The sequence below is a fragment of the Lepisma saccharinum genome, chromosome 1, assembly GCF_977018435.1.
Source record: "Lepisma saccharinum chromosome 1, izLepSacc3.1, whole genome shotgun sequence".
In the NCBI taxonomy this organism is placed as follows: Eukaryota; Metazoa; Arthropoda; class Insecta; order Zygentoma; family Lepismatidae; genus Lepisma; species Lepisma saccharinum.
In genome coordinates, this window is record NC_139229.1 from 82278990 (window position 1) to 82298319 (window position 19330).

A 19330-nucleotide genomic window follows, 5' to 3' on the forward strand; every position below is an offset into this window, starting at 1 on the left:
CACCGTAAACAATGCGCGCCACTCCCCTTGCCCCCCCCCCCCCCCGTGCGCACTCCTATGCCGCCCCTCCGCCCCCAAGAACGTCGTTCATCCGCTACTATTAGATCATCGGATTTTGTAGCAGATCTTCTGGTTTCCCAAGGAACAATCTCCCGAATTTTTCAAATCTGACCTGGCAACACTGCCCCGAACACCGATAACGGCAGGGAAGTTGCGCGAACGCTTTGGACGGAAGGTTTTTTTCCTTTGTGGTCGAGCTATAACAGCAGTCGCTTCTCCCCTCTACGCAATCCCGTTCCCTCTCACGTGCTCCTTGTTCGAGCCATCTCGAGTGACTACTTGCCCAAGACTTGCTTTCATTCGCTCGTTCCATAGATTCCTGGGACAGAGTATAAGCTTTCTTTACTGCATTGTCTTAACCCTTAGACGACCGAGCGTGTTTTCCCGGTAATCGAACGACTGAGGCGTTTTCAGCGGGAATTTTAAATTTCCTTATGCTTTTATATAAAATGTTATATCTCTGGAACTAAGAAGGCTGGAGTAACAAATACCTCGTTTTGTTCAGTACAGATGTGGCTATAAGCCTATGACATAAAAACCAAATTTTCCGTTATCGGGTAGAAATTAAAAACTTGGTTTTTTGTGTTTTTTTTACGAAATATGAAAATCGGCGGGCCCCACGCGGCGACGCCGACGTAAATGTGCAAAATTGTACCAGCACATATCTTAATATGTTTTACATTATCGTACAAAAAATCACGCACATATTCGAGATACTTTTCGGGACAAAAATATTTTTCAATGTGAAGCACCTGAGTATTTTTGGGTGAGAAATTTGAAATTCGGCGCACGTACATTATTTTTTTTTACCCTGAAACTAAGAACACTGGAGTTACAAGTTATACCTCGATTTGTTTAGTACAGATGTGTCTAAGCCTATGACATAGAAACCAAATTTTCCGTTATCGGGTAGAAGAAAAGGAAAGCTTGTTTTTTTTTACCCGAATGGAATTAAACCTTACAGATTGTTTATGACATACCTCAAGACTCAGGCAGAACTAAAAACATGTATATCCGCACAAAATCATAGTCATAGTATGTCCCAAAAGTCAGATACTACAAGCAAAAGCATCTTGTCCCCTATAGGGGACAAACGGTCTTTGGCGTAAATACATGCTGTCCCCTATAGCGGACAAACGGTCGTCTAAGGGTTAATTATGGCTCCACAGAAAACAACCCTATTGTAGGTCGGCTGCCATGTACAGAGAGAGGCTTGAACGAACTTTGGAAAATATATTTTAAATTACTCTGTGCGCAAACAGACACTGTTGCTTAAAGTGGGACCCGGACGATAATGCGCCTCCATCAGGATTCGAACCAGGGACCCCTAGCGTCATACAGTGAGTGTAAAACGTGTTTGGACACTACAGTAGTTACGTTAATAATGGATTCTCTTGGCGTTCTGGATGATGGTAGGTGAGCGGGATAAAAGTTTAATGGTTCTACCTCAATTTTTTTCTTTCTTGGCACAACAACGAAATAAAATTATTAAAACAAACAATCCATGAACAATTATAACAAAAATGCAACAAATTATGAGCACAGAAAGTCTTTGGACACTTAGTAAAAAACATTAAAAAGATCCTCTGTGAAACACGATCAATAAACCTGGACTGCCATACACATACTAGGGATGGCCAGATCCGGATCCTGGCGGATCCGGAATCCGGATCCAGTTGGTTCCGGATCCTAAATTTTTTCGGATCCGGATCCGCGGATCCGGAATTTTCAGATCCGGATCCGGTACTTTCGGATCCGGATCCAGAATTTTCTGATCCGGATCCGTTTTGCCATCCCACATGCGCTTCTTTGGAAAGTAAGAATGTGCTTATAACATATTGTTACCTGCTAATATACATATATATAAATAATATACACACACATAAATATATATAGTGTGTGTGCGCGCGTGCGCGATTTGTAATTAATTAATACACTTACAAGGGAGGTCTAAGTCTCCCCCTCCGATTTCCATGAAACTTGGCAGGTGTATAGAGGCCCCCCCTCAAATGTCAAGATGAAGAGAAATTGAAGTGGGGATCTGACCCCGAAACCACGTAAATATGGCATAGGAAGAAACAGGGGGTATAGGGCCTCTCTATACACCTGTCAAATTTCATGAGAATCGGAGGGGACACAGGGGTCAGATGATCCCCACGTCAATTTGTCCTCATCTTGACATTTGAGGCTGGTTTTGCCCCCTAAAACAGTTTTTTATCCGAAACAAACAAAAAACACTTATTTCTTCCTTTGGGCCCCTCTATACACCTGCCAAGTTTCATGGAAATCGGAGGGGGACACAGGGGTCAGATCCCCACTTCAATTTGTTCTCATCTTGACAATTGAGTGGGTTTCGCCATGTAAAACAGTTTTTTAGCTGAAACAAGAAAACACGTATTTCTTCCTTTGGCCCCACTATACACCTGCCAAGTTTCATGGAAATCGGAGGGGGACAAGTCAAATGCCCACTTAAATTTGTCCTCATCTTGACATTTGGGGGGGGGGGGGTTGCCCCCTAAAACCGTTTTTTAGCTGAAACAAAAAAAACACGTATTTCTTCATTTTGGCCCGTTTATACACACACCTGCCAAGTATCATGGAAATCGGAGGGGGACACAGGGGTCAGATCCTCACTTCAATTTGTCCTCATCTTGACAATTGAGTGGGTTTCGCCATGTAAAACCGTTTTTTAGCTGAAACAAGAAAACACATATTTCTTCCTTTGGGCCCCACTATACACCTGCCAAGTTTCATGGAAATCGGAGGGGGACACATAAGTCAAATGCCCACTTAAATTTGTCCTCATCTTGACATTTGAGGGGGTTTTGCCTCCTAAAACCGTTTTTTAGCTGAAAGAAAAAAACACGTAATTCTTCCTTTGGGCCCCAGTATACTGCCAAGTTTCATGGAAATCGGAGGGGGACACTTAGATAACCTCCCTTGTTAGTCTTACACTTTGTAATTATTTAAAACTGCATATATTATAATGTTTTATTTTAATTTGTAAAACTGTAACTGTAGAACAATTGTACAAATTTTGTATAAAATTTCTATCTTGTTATATGTGTTAAAGGTTTCATCCTGGAATGGAATGTCTCACATTTATGTGTGTTTTCATTTCCAATACATTCGAATGAATACATATTCGTTTCAATGGCATTTACAAAATCACCTCTGACATTTGTGCACGAGTATGTTAGCCGATGCGTAGCAAAGTATTTTAGGAACAACACTTGAAAAAAAATCTTGTAGGACTAACGAAAAATTTCTTTGTAATCGAAGATCATAATACCTTTTAAGGTGTGGTAAAATTATAATGGGATTGAGATACGAAACTCTCGGATCCGGATCCGAATCCAGATCCGAAACTTTCAGACCCGGATCCGGAACTCTCGGATCCGGATCCAGATCCGGAACTCTCGGATTCGGATCCGGAACTTTCGGATCCGGATCCGGAATTTTCGGATCCGGATCCCGATCCGTAACTTTTGGATCCGGATCCGTTTGGCCATCCCCCTAACACATACCACTGACCCCTTCAACCTCTGGGCTCGCAGCTGTCAGTTCGCAAGTCTCAGTACCGGCAGAGTAGCGCCGCCTCATTGAACACGATAGTGCAATATGGGTCCCGGAAGGAGGAGTTCACAGTTTCTGAACGTCAGAAAGTTAGCCGGCTTCACAATCAGTGCAAATCATTAAGGGAAATATCACGCTTTTCCGGAATTCCTAAATCAACAATGCACGTGATCATAGATCGCTTTGGCGAAAGAAAAACAGTAGAAAATAAGCCGAGGAGTGGACGACCAAGAGTGCTTTCTGTGAAAGACGAACGGTTTATTTTGCGAACTATCAAAAAATACTCCAAAACTAGTGCTCCGACGTTGGCTGCAAGCCTTCAAGACCGAGGTAAGCAAGTTTCCTCCAGTACAGTTCGTAACACAGATTAGACGGTTCGTAATGTATGCCGACGAAATGCCTACCATGACGAGTGGCAAGGAAGAAATTTTGGGTTAGTGCAATAAACAGAAACAAGCGCCTCGAATTTGCCCTATATCACCACAATTACGATGCAGACTTCTGGAACAAGGTCATTTTTTCGGACGAAAGCAAATTCAACTTATTTGGGTAGGATGGTAGGCATATGGTATGGCGGCAAAGAAATACAGAGTTGGAGCCGCGAAACTTAATCCCAACTGTCAAACACGGTGGCGGTTCACTCTTAGTATGGGGTTGTTTGAGTGCTGCTGGGGTCGGCAAGTTGCATTTCATAGAGGGGACGATTGATCAGTACATGTACATTGATATATTGAAGAATAATTTGAGCGCTAATGCGTCTCAAATAAACTTTGGTAATGATTACTTGCTTCAACAGGACAACGATTAAGCATACCGCCCTTAATACAAAATTGTGGCTGTTATATAACACACCAAAACAACTTCACCCCGCCCCCCTCAGTCCCCAGATCTGAACCCCATAGAAAATTTATGGAGTGTATTAGAGAAACATAAAAAAAAGGAACATATCCAACAAATCCGACCTAAAATTAGTATTGCAGGAAGAATGGAACGCTATTTCGCCTCAGATTACTACAGATCTGGTAAAATCTGTAGCAGGCAGGCTCCAGGCAGTGATTCGTGCCAAAGAAAATCCAACAAAATATTAAATGCTTGTGTTTTTTGCAGAAAATATGGTCAAGAATGGCAAGTGTCCAAAGACTTTTTGTGTTCAAAATATGTGATATTTTCGTTATTACCCTGAGCGGATCCCTTATTTATGTACCATCAATGGTGTCCTAACACTTTTTACACTCACTGTAGCTGCTAACCACTTCGCCAGATTCCTTTCGAATATCTGCATATTTTGGCTAAAAAAAAAAACATGACTTATTTGTCTAGTATTTCGCGTTCGCTGGTGGGTAGACTAGAGGGGCGTCCACCCTCTGACACACACTGGCACCGTCACTGGACATCATTAACCACTACGCTATCGGAGAGGACCTGGAGTGGCTAGAAAGATACACTACTTGTTTTGTCCTTGTAGACATGAGGCAGCGTTGTTTGCTATTTGCCTCAGGACATGGCATACACTATTCGACTAAAAACAAGATTTTGACCGGCGCCTGAAACTGACACTGATGTAAGACGGGATTAAAATCTAAAATTCAAATTCGCTAACATGCCTTAAAATGAAACAAGTGGCTTTAAAAACACTGACAACTTACCACTGCGCAGCGTGTTGAACGTCCTGTAGTGCCGAAAACAAAAGCCTTTCTGCCTGTCAAGGTTAGCTGACCCCTTGAGGCTTATCGCAGGAAAAGCTGTAAGAAGCTTGCAGTCCGTGTAATGCACTCTCTAGAGAGGTCAAAGCACTAATCACAACATCCCTTTCGAAGCTCAAATGGTTTGGCCAGATCGTAGCGGCACTCTTGTTAGCTAAATGATACCTCAATATTCAACACGTGTTACAGAATGAAGAAACTGTGTACTGGCTTCGCCTGGTGCTACCAGCGGTCGAATCCGTTTTTATGGTAACTGCCGAACACGGCGAGTCTGGATTCTATTCGCGTTTCCGCCAAGTCATGGTGCCTTTGCATTTAACAGATGATAAACCTTAACTTCAAATGAAATAGAACTTGTTGATTCATTACACAAATTCATAGTCATGCATAAACATAGACGTTCACGGAACAGTGATAGGGGTCACAAAATTTATTGTCGGGAGTAGGGATGGCCAGATCCGGATCCTAAAATTTTTCGGATCCGGATCCGTTTTGCCATCCCACATGCGCTTCTTTGGAAAGTAATAATGTGCTTATAACATATTGTTACCTGCTAATATACATATATATATAGTGTGTGTGTACGCGCGTGCGCGATTTGTAATTAATTAATACACTTACAAGGGAGGTCTAAGTCTCTCCCTCCGATTTCCATGAAACTTGGCAGGTGTATAGAGCCCCCCCCTCAAATGTCAAGATGAGGAGAAATTGAAGTGGGGATCTGACCCCGAAACCACGTAAATATGGCATAGGAAGAAACAGGGGGCATAGGGCCTCTCTATACACCTGTCAAATTTCATGGAAATCGGAGGGAGACACAGGGGTCAGATGATCCCCACGTCAATTTGTCCTCATCTTGACATTTGAGACGGGTTTTGCCTCCTAAAACAGTTTTTTAGCCGAAAAAAAACACGTATTTCTTCCTTTGGACCCCTCTATACAACTGCGAAGTTTCATGAAAATCGGAGGGGAACACAGGGGTCAGATCCTTACTTCAATTTGTCCTCATATTGACATTTGAGGGGGTTTTGCCTCCTAAAACAGTTTTTAGCTGAAACAAAAAAACACGCATTTCTTCCTTTTGGCCCCTCTATACACGTACCACGTTTCATGGAAATCGGAGGGGAACACAGGGGTCAGATCTCCACTTCAATCTGTCCTCATCTTGACATTTGAGTGGAGGTTCCCCCTAGAACAGATTTTTAGCTGAAACAAAAAAAAACACGTATTTCTTCATTTGGACCCGTTTATACACACACCTGCCAAGTTTCATGGAAATCGGAGGGGGACACAGGGGTCAGATGCCCACTTCAATTTGTCCTCATCTTGACAATTGAGTGGGTTTTGCCCTGTAAAACAGTTTTTTAGCTGAAACCAAAAAAAAAAGTATTTCTTCCATTGGGCCCCACTATACACCTGCCAAGTTTCATGGAAATCGGAGGGGGACACACAGGTCAAATGCTCACTTAAATTTGTCCTCATACTGACATTTGAGGGGGTTTTGCCCCCTAAAACAGTTTTTTTTAGCTGAAACAAAAAAAACACGTATTTCTTCCTTTGGGCCCCACTATCCGGCTGCCAAGTTTCATGGAAATCGGAGGGGGACACTGAGATAACCTCCCTTGTTAGTCTTACACTTTGTAATTATATAACACTGCATATATTATAATGTTTTATTTTAATTTGTAAAACTAACTGTAGAACAATTGTATAATTTTTGTATAACATTTCTATCTTGTTATGTGTGTTAAAGGTTTCATCCTGGAATGGAATGTCTCACATTTATGTGTGTTTTCATTTCCAATACATTCGAATGAATAGGGGAAGCGGGGGCTAGTTGCAACAGGGGTAGGTTGCAACACTGTTAATATCTTCTCAACGTTAAGAGTTACGAGAACGAACTTGCCTTCAAGCATGCACATTTTGTGGAGGAAGAAACGTTCAAATTGTTGGTGCACGCCAGCTGATAACAGTTACAGGAAATAAGAATTGTTGTTTTCAGACTAGGTGAGTAAATTTTGAATAATTTATTTTGAAGTGACTGGCGACTAGGACAAGTAACTGCCGTTGACTATGTTGCTATTAATGATACACATGTACTTTCACCTGTAAAAGAATAACAACCATGTTTACAATGAGATTCATGTTGAAGACATTTTCGTCCTTTTGTTAAGTAAAGTGGAGAGGGGTAAGTTGCAACAGGCATATGAAGATGATGGAAGGGAGTGGGTACAGTGTATAGAGTGTGAAGGCTGGGTACATTTCAAGAAATATGCGAAAGACGATGCGTTTTATGTCTGTCATCATTGTTTCTCAGATTAAAGAAAGTGTTTCTTGTTGTATACTTCTTTATCTAGCGTACATTTATAAACCACAAATATGCTAAATTTAGGTTAAGGCCTACTTGAAGTTTAAAATATTGTTACAATGTCAGCATATGTTGAACAGTTTCTAACATAATATTCATGTCGTTTTTTGTATCATTTGTTAAATAAATTAAGATTTCCTTCTTACTTTCATTTATGTTTCCAAGTGTTGCAATATGTCCCATCCACTGTTGCAACTTGACCCGCATACGGGGCAAGTTGCAACAAAAGTTAGGTGTTTGGAAATTTTAAATTTCCATTAAGAGTACATGAGTGTCGAGGTTCTCAAATTTTCTGTGCAAGTGAAATGTATTCTGCCTTTCAACTACAAAGTATCGTGAACGTATGTTGAAAAGCAAAATTTATACAATTTTTTGAAGTTGAAAATTTTAAAAGTGTTTCAACTAGCCCCCGCTTGCCCTACATATTCGTTTCAATGGCATTTACAAAATCACCTCTGACATTTTATGTTAAACAAGTAAGATTATTTTTGTGCACGAGTGTGTTAGTCGATGCGTAGCAAAGTATTTTAGGAACAACACTTGAAAAAAATTCTTGTAGGACTAACTAATGAAAAATTTCTTTGTAATCGAAGATCATAATACCTTTTAAGGTGTTGTAATATTATAATGGGATTGAGATACGAAACTCTCGGATCCGCATCCAGATCCGAAACTCTCGGATCCGCATCCAGATCCGAAACTCTCGGATCCGCATCCAGATCCGGAATTTTCGGATCCGCATCCAGATCCGGAATTTTCGGATCCGGAGCTCTCGGATCCGGATCCAGATACGGAACTTTCGGATCCGGATCCAGATCCGAAATTTTCAAACCCGGATCCGGATCCGAGTGGATCCGGATTTTTCGGATCCGGATCCGTTTGGCCATCCCTAGTCGGGAGAACCAACTTCACATAGGTTCTTGTGTACAAATTATTTACGCGTATATCAATTGAAATATTCCAAAACCTGCAAATGGAAAATGAACCCCCCGCCGGGGTTTTGCTGAATTAAGCTCCGATCACACCCTCCGCCAGTTATACCTGTAGTTCAGTCCTGATAAAATTTCTGCTGTAAGGGGCTTATTCAACATGTTGAAATTACTGCTACTCACACTATAGTTAAAAAAAGCAAGCGTCCTTAACTTTGAAATGGGAGGGGGCATGCTGTGTATACATAATACACTTTTCTGAACACTGCGGTGACGCTTCCCCTTGTCCCCCACTACTGATGCCCGTTCTAAAAACATTGCATTGTCTCTTGATTTTTATCATTCCTTTGCTTAGTGTACATTATAATTTGACACTACTATGTATAATTTTCAGCAAAAAATTAAAGCTCGGTCCGGACCCGAACTCTAGTTTCTTACATTATAGGAATTTAAGGGTTGTTTTTGTAGAGATTCCTCAACAATGGCAATTTCTGTAGCTGTATCTCGATTTTACCAGATGTTCTTCAACGGAAATAATTGTATGTAGAAGGGTGTGTGACTATTATTCGGACAATGTTGGATAGGTGAGGGGACATTTGGAGGTCGAAAAATAAAAATCCTGTGTCTTTCTGCCTCTCCCCCCCCCCCAATATACCCGCGGACTGTTTTTAAAAGTCATTGCAGGTACTACATATGAGGTTAAGTATTTTAGTTTTCATCTGTACGATGGCATTTTTCTTTTAAGGGTGACTTTTCATACAACCTGTTTTTGGCTTTAGAAAAAAAAACGATGACCTTTAGATTATAGCTAAAAAAGTCGCTCCGGCTAGAGTTTGGACTTGAGGAACCCCAGACTTTTCGTCTCCACTTGTGCTAGTGTGAAAGGGGGGAAAGCGGTGTTGCCAAACGTCTTTTTTTTGTCCAGTCGTAGAGGACATCTTTTCTTGTCAACATGCACCCTTCGCTCGCTAGCATTTCAGGCAGAGGCAGGGAGGCGGAGACCCACGCATTCGCTTGCTACACCGCGGCAACCGACTTCGCCGTGCTTGGCCTTTTTGGGGGTGGACTCTCTCGAGGGTGGGAGGCGATGAGCCGAAATCTCGGAATTATTGCGGAGGGTTAGAATTCTATCTAGGGTATTGTGGAGACTGTTCGTATGAACATCTGCACTGCAATCAAGGTTTAGGGTCCAGTTACTTCTCGTGGCATATTTCGTTTTGCTCGCCAGTTAAAATGGCACGTCGAGTTCCGATTACTCAATATTATCCATCCTTTCTAGTTTATATTAATTTCATTGTTGTCTACACAGCGATATCAAATAGTGAATTGTAAATTGATTGGAAGTGCACTTGGTTTTTTTTTTTTACCAGTTATGATAAATCAAATGTCAAATATCATATTAATCAACCGTTCCATGTACAAGGTACATATTCTGAATGACTACAATTTCATCACATAATGAATAACCAAACATAATGTAAAGTCCCGTACTACACATGTATGTTTTATTAAGAAAAAAGCTTAATCCTAAGCTGTTTCTGGTAATGTAGTTTCGTGCATGAACATTGTAAAAGTATGCATATTTGTTTGTAAAACACACTACCACGCATTCGGAAATTATTATTTGCACGGTACGTTCGTACAAGTGGTGAGGATACTGTCTAACAGTATCTAATCCTTTTTACCATTTATGATAAATCAAATATAAAATATCGTATTGTATTATATATATTTTTTCTTTGAAAAATATTTGTACGAAACAAAAACACAACCATTTAGAAACGTCCCTTGTACATATGCATGAACGGTAATCATACTGGTAAACATTTTACGTGCCTTCTTTTTTTGTCAGTGATTATTTGGAAACAGTAGATTTCTTGTTTGCAATGCCCCATTCACATCAATGCCAATAGAAGTGACTTGCAATATCTACATATTATTTAATTGCCATGGCACAGTAAGTTAAGTTATGCATGGTGTACATTTCGTGAAATGTTCTTTTTTGTTGAGGAAAATTATTATAGTAAACACACGTTCATTTCCACCTTTAGGCCTCTTTTGCAATGCCATTTTAATATAATTAAATTTATCAAACTTCAAACAGATTACCCTAACCTAGAACAGTAGTTTTTATTTATATATTTATGATCTTGTATTGGCAGTCGGTAGGCACTCATTTAAATTAACTTATGAAATTACAATGTAACTGTTTATCCTAATACTTAACATTTTCGGTGTGCGGACGTAAATACCTAACTAACATTCATTTCTGAAACATATATTTAGGTGTTACACATTACTTTATTTATTTTTGTTCCTGGGATTTCATACAAAAAAGCCCAAATCCGCTTACGCACAGTCTACTGTCCACGGTGCAACCAATGAAAACGTTGCATTTCTCGTATCAAAGAACGAGAATAGCAAGGCATCAAAGCAAAACGTCTCTAACATGTCGTTAGTTAACGGGCCTATAAAATCGCTTGAGCGAACATTAAAAGTTTTACAGGCTGCTAAGATTTTAGTCATGCGTTAACTATCAACTCGTTAAAAACGTTTTAAAGATGGTTGAGCGAACCGGGCATATGTGTTTTACTGATATCCTCACAAGAGTATCTACAGCATGTTCAGTAAGATCCTGAAATTTAGGTTGAATTCAGAATTTATGCGATATAGAATGGGTGGTTGGGTCGAGGGGGGACTCATGGGGCTGCAGTTCCCTCCCGAAATTTTGAGAAATTCAAAAGTTTCAACTAAAAGTATTTTTAAAAAATCAGGAAAACCAAATTGGTAACTGGATAACCTCTTAAATCAACCTCCCAAATATCATTTTTGTCTTTAAACCACTTTTAACCGTGGTATCAGTATCGGAAGATATCGGTTGGATTATATTTACCGACACCGGCCGATACTTTTCCAACATTTTAATCTTTTGCGAGGCTTGCAAATATGCAGCAAGCACTTTCAGGGTGTCCTTGAGTTTATGCATAATTCCAAGTTTCCGTTATTTTGAACCAATGTTGTATGGAAAAATGTATTTTGTGATTACGTAATAGTATTTTCAGAATTTGATGTAATTCTTACGTTTAAAGCACAACCCTAATAAATTGATACACACAATTGGAAGTATTTACTTACACACTAATATTAGTCAATATTTTGAACAGCTTTTAATTAATACGCGTCATTTCGGTGAGATAGGTAAGAGAATCAGCATGGGTGTGGATATCCGTTCAACTCTAATAATTATGAAATGTTTTATTACTTATTCCGCCCCACGGGAAAAAATGCAGCTTTGTAACATCCACATTTACAATTCCAACCGTCCGAAATAAAATCCTGCTTACTCCAGTGGTACTATAGCATGTTATGATGCGTCTGTCTCCATTAAGCGGGATTTTTCCTTCCCGATGGACATCACGGACGTTCTGATAATTCGCAGAGCAGCTGCTGTTCTCCCAATCACTTTTTTTAAACGGAATCAAGGACCCATTATTATCTCTTTCATTTTCAAAATGAACTCGCACTGCACATACTAATTCAGGAGTCTGGCCACGCAGAGGAATACCACGCCCGACAACTTTTCTTTTTCTTCCGATTTCGCCAGTGTATTTGCGTTAGGCTCATCATCTTTCAGTATAAAAATCACATATACGAAAAAAAAAAAAAAAAAGCACAAACAAACCGCACAATAACGCCGAACTTTTGCTGTCAGGCATACACTTGGCAACGCAGAATACCACAACAAGTCCCACTCACCACGGCAACTGGTCAAAGCAGATTGGTTAAGCGGTTCACGTGACCCTCCCTAACTTTCGACAGAAAAGACAAAAATAGAATTTCCAAGTCCAAACTTTGGGCGGAAGAATTTTAGACCTCTGATTTTTAGGTTCTAAAATGTGTGCTTTTAGATTCCTAAAATAGGTTCTAAAAATCCTAAAATAGGTTCCAAAAACCTTAAATTAGGTTCTAAAAACCTTAAATTAGGCTCGAAATCCTGAAATACGTTGCATAAAGACTTAATTTGGTACAAAATTCTTGAAAAATACTGATTAGATACAATCGTTAAGAACAAAATTTCACAAAAACCGTAACAACCAAATATTAATTTTCTAAACAAATTTTCATTTCTTTATATCATTTTCAAAATTATCTACAAAATATTATAATACTGCACTTGTGCTGTTAGAAAAAGTTACATGTTGATATGAAAAATGAATTACGTATGTATAATTTGCTGCACAATATCAGGGTGGCTACTCACTTGGAATTCCTTGAATTCCGGGAATTACACGTGAATTATTGGCACCGGAAATTATTGGCTCTGGAAATTATTCATGAATTTTGGCAAGACATGAAATAAGGTAGAAGCGGATGTTTTCTCTATTCCATTTTTTCTCCGTAGACGTGAAAAATTGCAACTTTTATTAATCCATATCCCATTAAATTTATACATGTTTATTAATGCCCTGAGGCAAGTTTCTCTCAGTTTAGCTTTTACTTAATTCATTTTTTTGAGGATGAAAAAGAAAGCTACACAGAAAATAAAAGAAAATTTTCTCAATCCGTTTACTTTGTTAGTGTCTTTTACAAAACAATCTATCTGACAAACGGAAGATTATTACAAAATAATACGAGGGCAATTCGGAAAAAAAAACTCCGTTTGCGCATGCGCAAGAAATGTCCGGGAAGAGCGACGTCAGTCCTGTGGCAGTATGTGCAGTAGTCCAGTACAGGGGGTGCTATTCCGGCTTCCCGCGCTACGGCGGCACGTGAAGGTCTTCTGCTAGAGTGACGTCAAAAAGGGGATCCCTCAGCTGCGGGCCGCTTAATAACATGTAAAATCATACAAGTTTATCGCCTCATAGAGGCGATTGTAACTCTTGGGAAGCAATGTTTATAACATGTAGTTCTTCTTCACTGCTTTCCCGTACCTTCTCAAGTTAACTGAGGATGGCAAACGAACAAATTCTTGCTGAATTCAGCAAAAAGGGAATACATGTTTTTGGTTCTTTAACACTATTTGTCTACACTTCTACACGCAGCAATAAAGTTGGTTGGTTGGTTGATTTGGTGTTTTAAGTCCACTTTATGCACAGTAAGGCTAATCCGGACTGGACCTACAGGTTAAAGTGGAATCCGAACCTCCATGTGCCTTCACCGGGTATCGACCCCGGGACCCCTTGATTACGAGACACAGCAATGAATTTAAATGATTATTAGATGAGAGTCTCATCTTGAGACGAGCACAATAGAGAACACCAGAAAAATCGTAAAGTGAAACAATTTGAAATGCCTGTGTGTGCTGGAGGGGGGTGGGAGTAGAGTCTCATGCAAATAGTTTACTAACTTAATTAATTATAGCGTGGACATAACTACAACAGGATCGAGAGAGTAAGATTGAACGAAAGGATTAAGTAAGTCCCTCTACATGTATACAACGGGTCTCCATGACAGCATAACGCTTTAGGAAGCCAGAGGCCCCAGTTTGAACCATAGTAAGGCATATAGCAATGTTTGTCTCATTCTCCATTCATTAGTTCATCATTCGTCCTCATAGTAGAGATCAACCCAGTAGAAAACCCATCAGTTTCAATAATACGAATGTCTATAACAGTATCCTTCTTATTTAATTTTTATTTAACACGTAGTGTTTTTTTTTATATACGGAAGAAACATGCATCAAATTATGTCAATATATTGTACATACATTCAGGTAGTGTTGTATTTTAAAAATTTCCAGCAGTAGAATTTCAGCAACTTCTTTGCAGGGGCGACTTATTGTTGACAAGAAATAATTGAAGTTACTGCTGCATAACATAATAAGTACGAGTATATTGCAAAATCATAGAGAAAATGCAGTAGGTGGAGGATGTCTATGCAATTTATCCTAGTGGGGGAATTTTCTTTAAGAGGATATTCTTAACTAGAGAGATAACATTCCAAAACCTTTCCCTCTTTGAGCACTGCTGCCTCTCCTGTGAAAAAATCTTGCGGTCGTCCTTGTCAAATTGCGTCATTACGAGGCAAATATTTTTTTCTTATTTTTGGGTTGCTTTCCTGTAAATTTTACCTAATTGGAAGGCGAGGATGAGTAATGAATAGATGAAATAGATGGACACCCGCAAAGGGACACAATGTCCAGGCGGGACTCGAGCCTTAAACCTTCGCTGGGTAGCGAGATCGTTACTGAACCAATTAACGTTCTCATCTATTTCTATTTTGAGGGCCTCCCGGATGGTGTAGTGGTGGCGTCATCGCCTTATAATAGAGGGATCCCGGGTTCGGTACCCGGTGGAGGCACGTAGTGGTTCGGATCCCACTTTAAACTGTAGATACAGTCCCAATTAGCCTCAATGTGCATAAACTGGACTTAAAACGCCAATTCAATCAATCTGTTTTATTATTTCACGTCGCTTTTTGACATATAGAGCAAACTAGGGCAATGAAATGAAAATGAAAGATGAAATAGATAAGACACACAATGATACACACCCATGCCTCAACCAAGGTTCGCTTCCGAGTTCATAGAGCGTTACGCTAGCGATTCCTCCAGGTAAGGGATATACGATAGACGATTTGACGTACACCGAGGGGGTTCATACCTGCAGTTGGGAACATTCAAATGGAAAGTAATTGCTTCCAGTTTCCGAAAGCGACATGGCTTTCATTGTTCGGTATAAGCCAACTTCGAGGCACAGATTTCTCCCAGGTATCAGAAAAATCTGCAGGTCCAGTAGTAGCGATCAGGTATTCGTTTACAGAAGTGCTTGTGCTGTTTGTCTTGAATATTAAAGCGAGTAATTTTAGGTCGTATTACGTTTATTCGGTGTCTGTACCATGAATAAGCGTGCAAAAGGTAAACATTCTTGTGCTGTTGAAGAGTGTACCAATTGGGGCTTTAAGGAATCTGGCACCACATCTATTTCTATTTTGAGGGGCTCCCCGATGGCGTCACCGCCTTATAATCGAGGGATTTCGGTTCGGTACCCGGTGGAGGCACGTAGTGGTTCGGATATGGAAAAAGTTATTCAATTTGAGATTGTGTTTTCATCCTTCCATGGGTCAACTGTTTCCAAGCAACATAAAGTTATGGACACTCTAAAGACAGTACTTCAGTCAAAATTTCCTGAAGTTAACGAAAAGATTATTTACCTGTATGTCAGAACAAGAACTTTTATTAGAATTCGACATTTGAATAAACTAATGAAACTCAAATCCATGAAAGCAAGTGCAGCGTGAAAAGACGACAGTGGGTAGCATCGTCTTCAAAATCATAAGTCTCCAGGAAGGGTAAGTTGTAATGAATTTTTATTCTTACTGATATTTATTTCCGCCTCGGCCTCCACCGTATAGTGATTAACAAATCACATTGCTAAACCAAGACAGAGGCCAGGCCTATTGTTCATGTATTTGTTATTTGACGTCGCTTTTTTACCACTTTTGGTTAATCGCGGCGATGAGTGTTGATCACATAAAATTGATGAAAGGGCATGCACAAAAAACATCAATGCCCACGACGTGACTCCAAGTCGGGAACTTCAGTGATGGGATTCAAAGTCGAACACGCGGTTGACCAGATTCGCCATCGAGCTGGCACGAGTTTCCTTGAATTTATTAAGCGATTACGCTTTCCCACGACATTGCATTTTATCCATTTATTATTTATTTATTAATTTCTAAAAAACATTTTGATGTTACGGTTTTTTAAACACAAATCAGTTTAGCTAGAATATTTCTGCAATTTTACCATAGTGTAAACTTTAATGTAAGCGAAAGCATGTTTGCATCACTAGTTAAAGATTTTCACATCTACAAAAAAAAATATCCAAAACCCATTTCCACCTCACTCAAGGATTATGTTATTTCAATTCAAATTGTACGACGGTTCAGTGCCATGAATCTAACCTTTGCTGAACAGAATGAGATTGGTTCATAGAATGTATCGCCGAAAATCAATTTCGCTGATATCCCGTTGTCGCTGTTCTATTTTCATTAGATACGAGCTCCAATTACCATTTTAATCCTTCGTTTTAAAAGTTATTCAAACACGAAAATAGTTATTGGAGGTCATTTTAAAGTTGTTTTTTTTTACTTCATTACTGTCTTCATTTGATTTTTTGATTTTCTAAGAATTTCGGCGGGCTGCAGCCCCTTAAGCCCCCCCTGCGCACACCAGTGCTTGCCACACTCATCTAGCCCATCAAATTTATCATTTGATCATTCATTTTTATTGTTGCGGTTACTCTAAATACGTAGAAAAGCGACGTCATATAACAACAGCGACAGCGACATCCTATGTATACTATATAATATAAATTATAATGAACAAATTATTAATAACAATCATCTGTGAAAATTTGAAGGTATGAAGGATAATAAGTATTGGTGTGGTAGCGAAATATTTAATACGTAAAATTGTATTTATTTACCCATACGGAACTTCAGATTTCAATGTAGGGGCGATATAAGAGGATAGCCGTGATTACTTTTTGTTTGATTTGTATAACGCCATTTATTGTAATTGCGTGCTGTAAACTTCTTCATATTATTGCCTAGGTCTTATTCCTTGCGTTTTGCTTATTATTCTGCTGCAAATGGTTAATAGAACCAAGATATGAACAATTAAAAATGAAAATATTTCCCGTAAGCTTCCATTGCTACGCGAGCCTCGCCCCTTGACAGATCCCCTTGGTCACGTCAGATCTCGTTGCGGCTTCTGGCCAATGGGAGAGCTCCGTGTCTCGGAATGCTCTTCCTAAAATACTTCTATATTCCTTGCCAGTAGACAGTGAGCAGTGGAAGGAGAAGCTTGTGTTGCAGTTCACTCGTCCGTTACAACAATTGAAAATGAACGTTCCAATAGCAAAGCCCGCCAAATGTGAAGTGCGTGCCGTAATTCGATTTTTGTGTGCGAAAAATCTTTCGGCCGCTGCGATTCATCGCGAACTGTGTGATGTTTACGAACCAAACGTGATGAGTGACAGTGTCGTACGTGAATGGTGTCGCATGTTTAAAGATGGACGAACCGACGTGCACGATGCGGCAAGAAGTGGGCGCCCATCTGTAGTCAGCAACGAACTCATGCAGGAAATTGACCGTGAAACCCGTCGGTTCACGATATCGGAACTTTCTCTGCGCTTTCCCCAACTTTCTCGGACTGTTTTGTACGAGGTGGTGACAGAAAAGTTGGGGTACCACAAGTTCTGTGCTCGTTGGGTTCCAAAACTCCTTTCGGAGGAGCACAAAAAAAAAAAAAAAAAAAAAAAAACAGAATGGGCTCTGCTTTGGACTTTCTGTCGCGTTATGCCGAAGAAGGAGAACAATTCCTTAACAGAATTGTGACTGGCGATGAGACCTGGGTGTCGTACGTGAACTCTGAAACCAAACAGCAATCAATGGAGTGGGGACATACGCACTCACCAAAGAAACCCAAAAAGGCTCGGCGAACATTGTCTGCCAGAAAGGTTATGGCAACAGTCTTCTGGGATGTGAAAGGTGTACTGTTAGTGAAGTTCATGGTAGGGATGGCGAAACGGATCCGGATCCGAAAAATCCGGATCCGTTTGGATCCGGATCCGGATCTGCTTGGATCCGGATCCGAGAAATCCGGATCTACTTGGATCCGGATCCGTAAATTCCGGATCCGGATCCGAGAAATTCGGATCCGGATCCGAAAATCCCGGATCTGGATCCGAAAATCCCGGATCTGGATCCGAAAATCCCGGATCTGGATCCGAAAATCCCGGATCTGGATCCGAAAATCCCGGATCTGGATCCGAAAATCCCGGATCTGGATCCGAAAATCCCGGATCCGGATCCGAAAATCCCGGATCCGGATCCGAAAATTCCGGATCCGGGTCCGAAAATTCGGGATCCGGATCCGGGTCCGAAAGTTCCGGATCCGGGTCCGAAAGTTCCGGATCCGGATCCGAGAGTTTCGTACCTCAATCCCATTATAATATTACCACACCTTAAAAGGTATTATGATCTTCGATTACAAATAAATTTTTCATTAGTTAGTCCTACAAGATTTTTTTTCAAGTGTTGTTCCTAAAATACTTTGCTACGCATCGGCTAACACAGTCGTGCACAAAAATAATCTTACCTGTTTATGTTAAACATAAAATGTCAGACGAGATTTTGTAAATGCCATTGAAACGAACGTATGTCTTCATTGAATGTATTGGAAATGGAAACACACATAAATGTGAAACATCCCATTCCAGGATGAAACCTTTAACACATTTAACAAGATAGAAATGTTATACAAAAATTATACAATTGTTCTACAGTTAGTTTTAAAAATTAAAATAAAACATTATAATATATGCAGTGTTATATAATTACAAAGTGTAAGACTAAGTGTATTAATTACAAATCGCGCACACAGACACTATATATATATATATATATATATATATATATATTAGCAGGTAACAATATGTTACAAACACATTCTTACTTTACATAGAAGCGCTCATGTGTCCCAAATATTAATGGTTATATAAAAACTTTCTCCATTGTCTTAACTTTGATATGGATAGGAAGACGAAATAATAAATTGTATATATACGTATATATATATAAAATATAATGCGTAATTACCTTATCACTACCTATGTCTATCATTAATAAAATATTACAATAACATAACATATCAGTATAGAAAATAAATGTTACAAACATACAACACC

At 39.7% G+C, this 19330-nt stretch overlaps 1 protein-coding gene across 3 annotated transcripts in view; it reads right to left on the reverse strand.

Annotated features, from left to right (window-relative positions):
* Window positions 1-19330, reverse strand: part of LOC145997070 (cytochrome P450 4C1-like) — a 155098-nt gene that overhangs the window by 67060 nt on the left and 68708 nt on the right. Inside the window, exon 1 of one of the 3 annotated variants that reach the window (XM_083133698.1) lies at window positions 5283-5570. The exons of the other annotated variants lie outside the window; for them this stretch is intronic. The gene's annotated coding sequence lies outside the window, so the exon portion shown is untranslated. Of the gene's footprint in view, window positions 1-5282; window positions 5571-19330 lie in introns of those variants that run through there. 3 annotated transcript variants of the gene reach the window in all.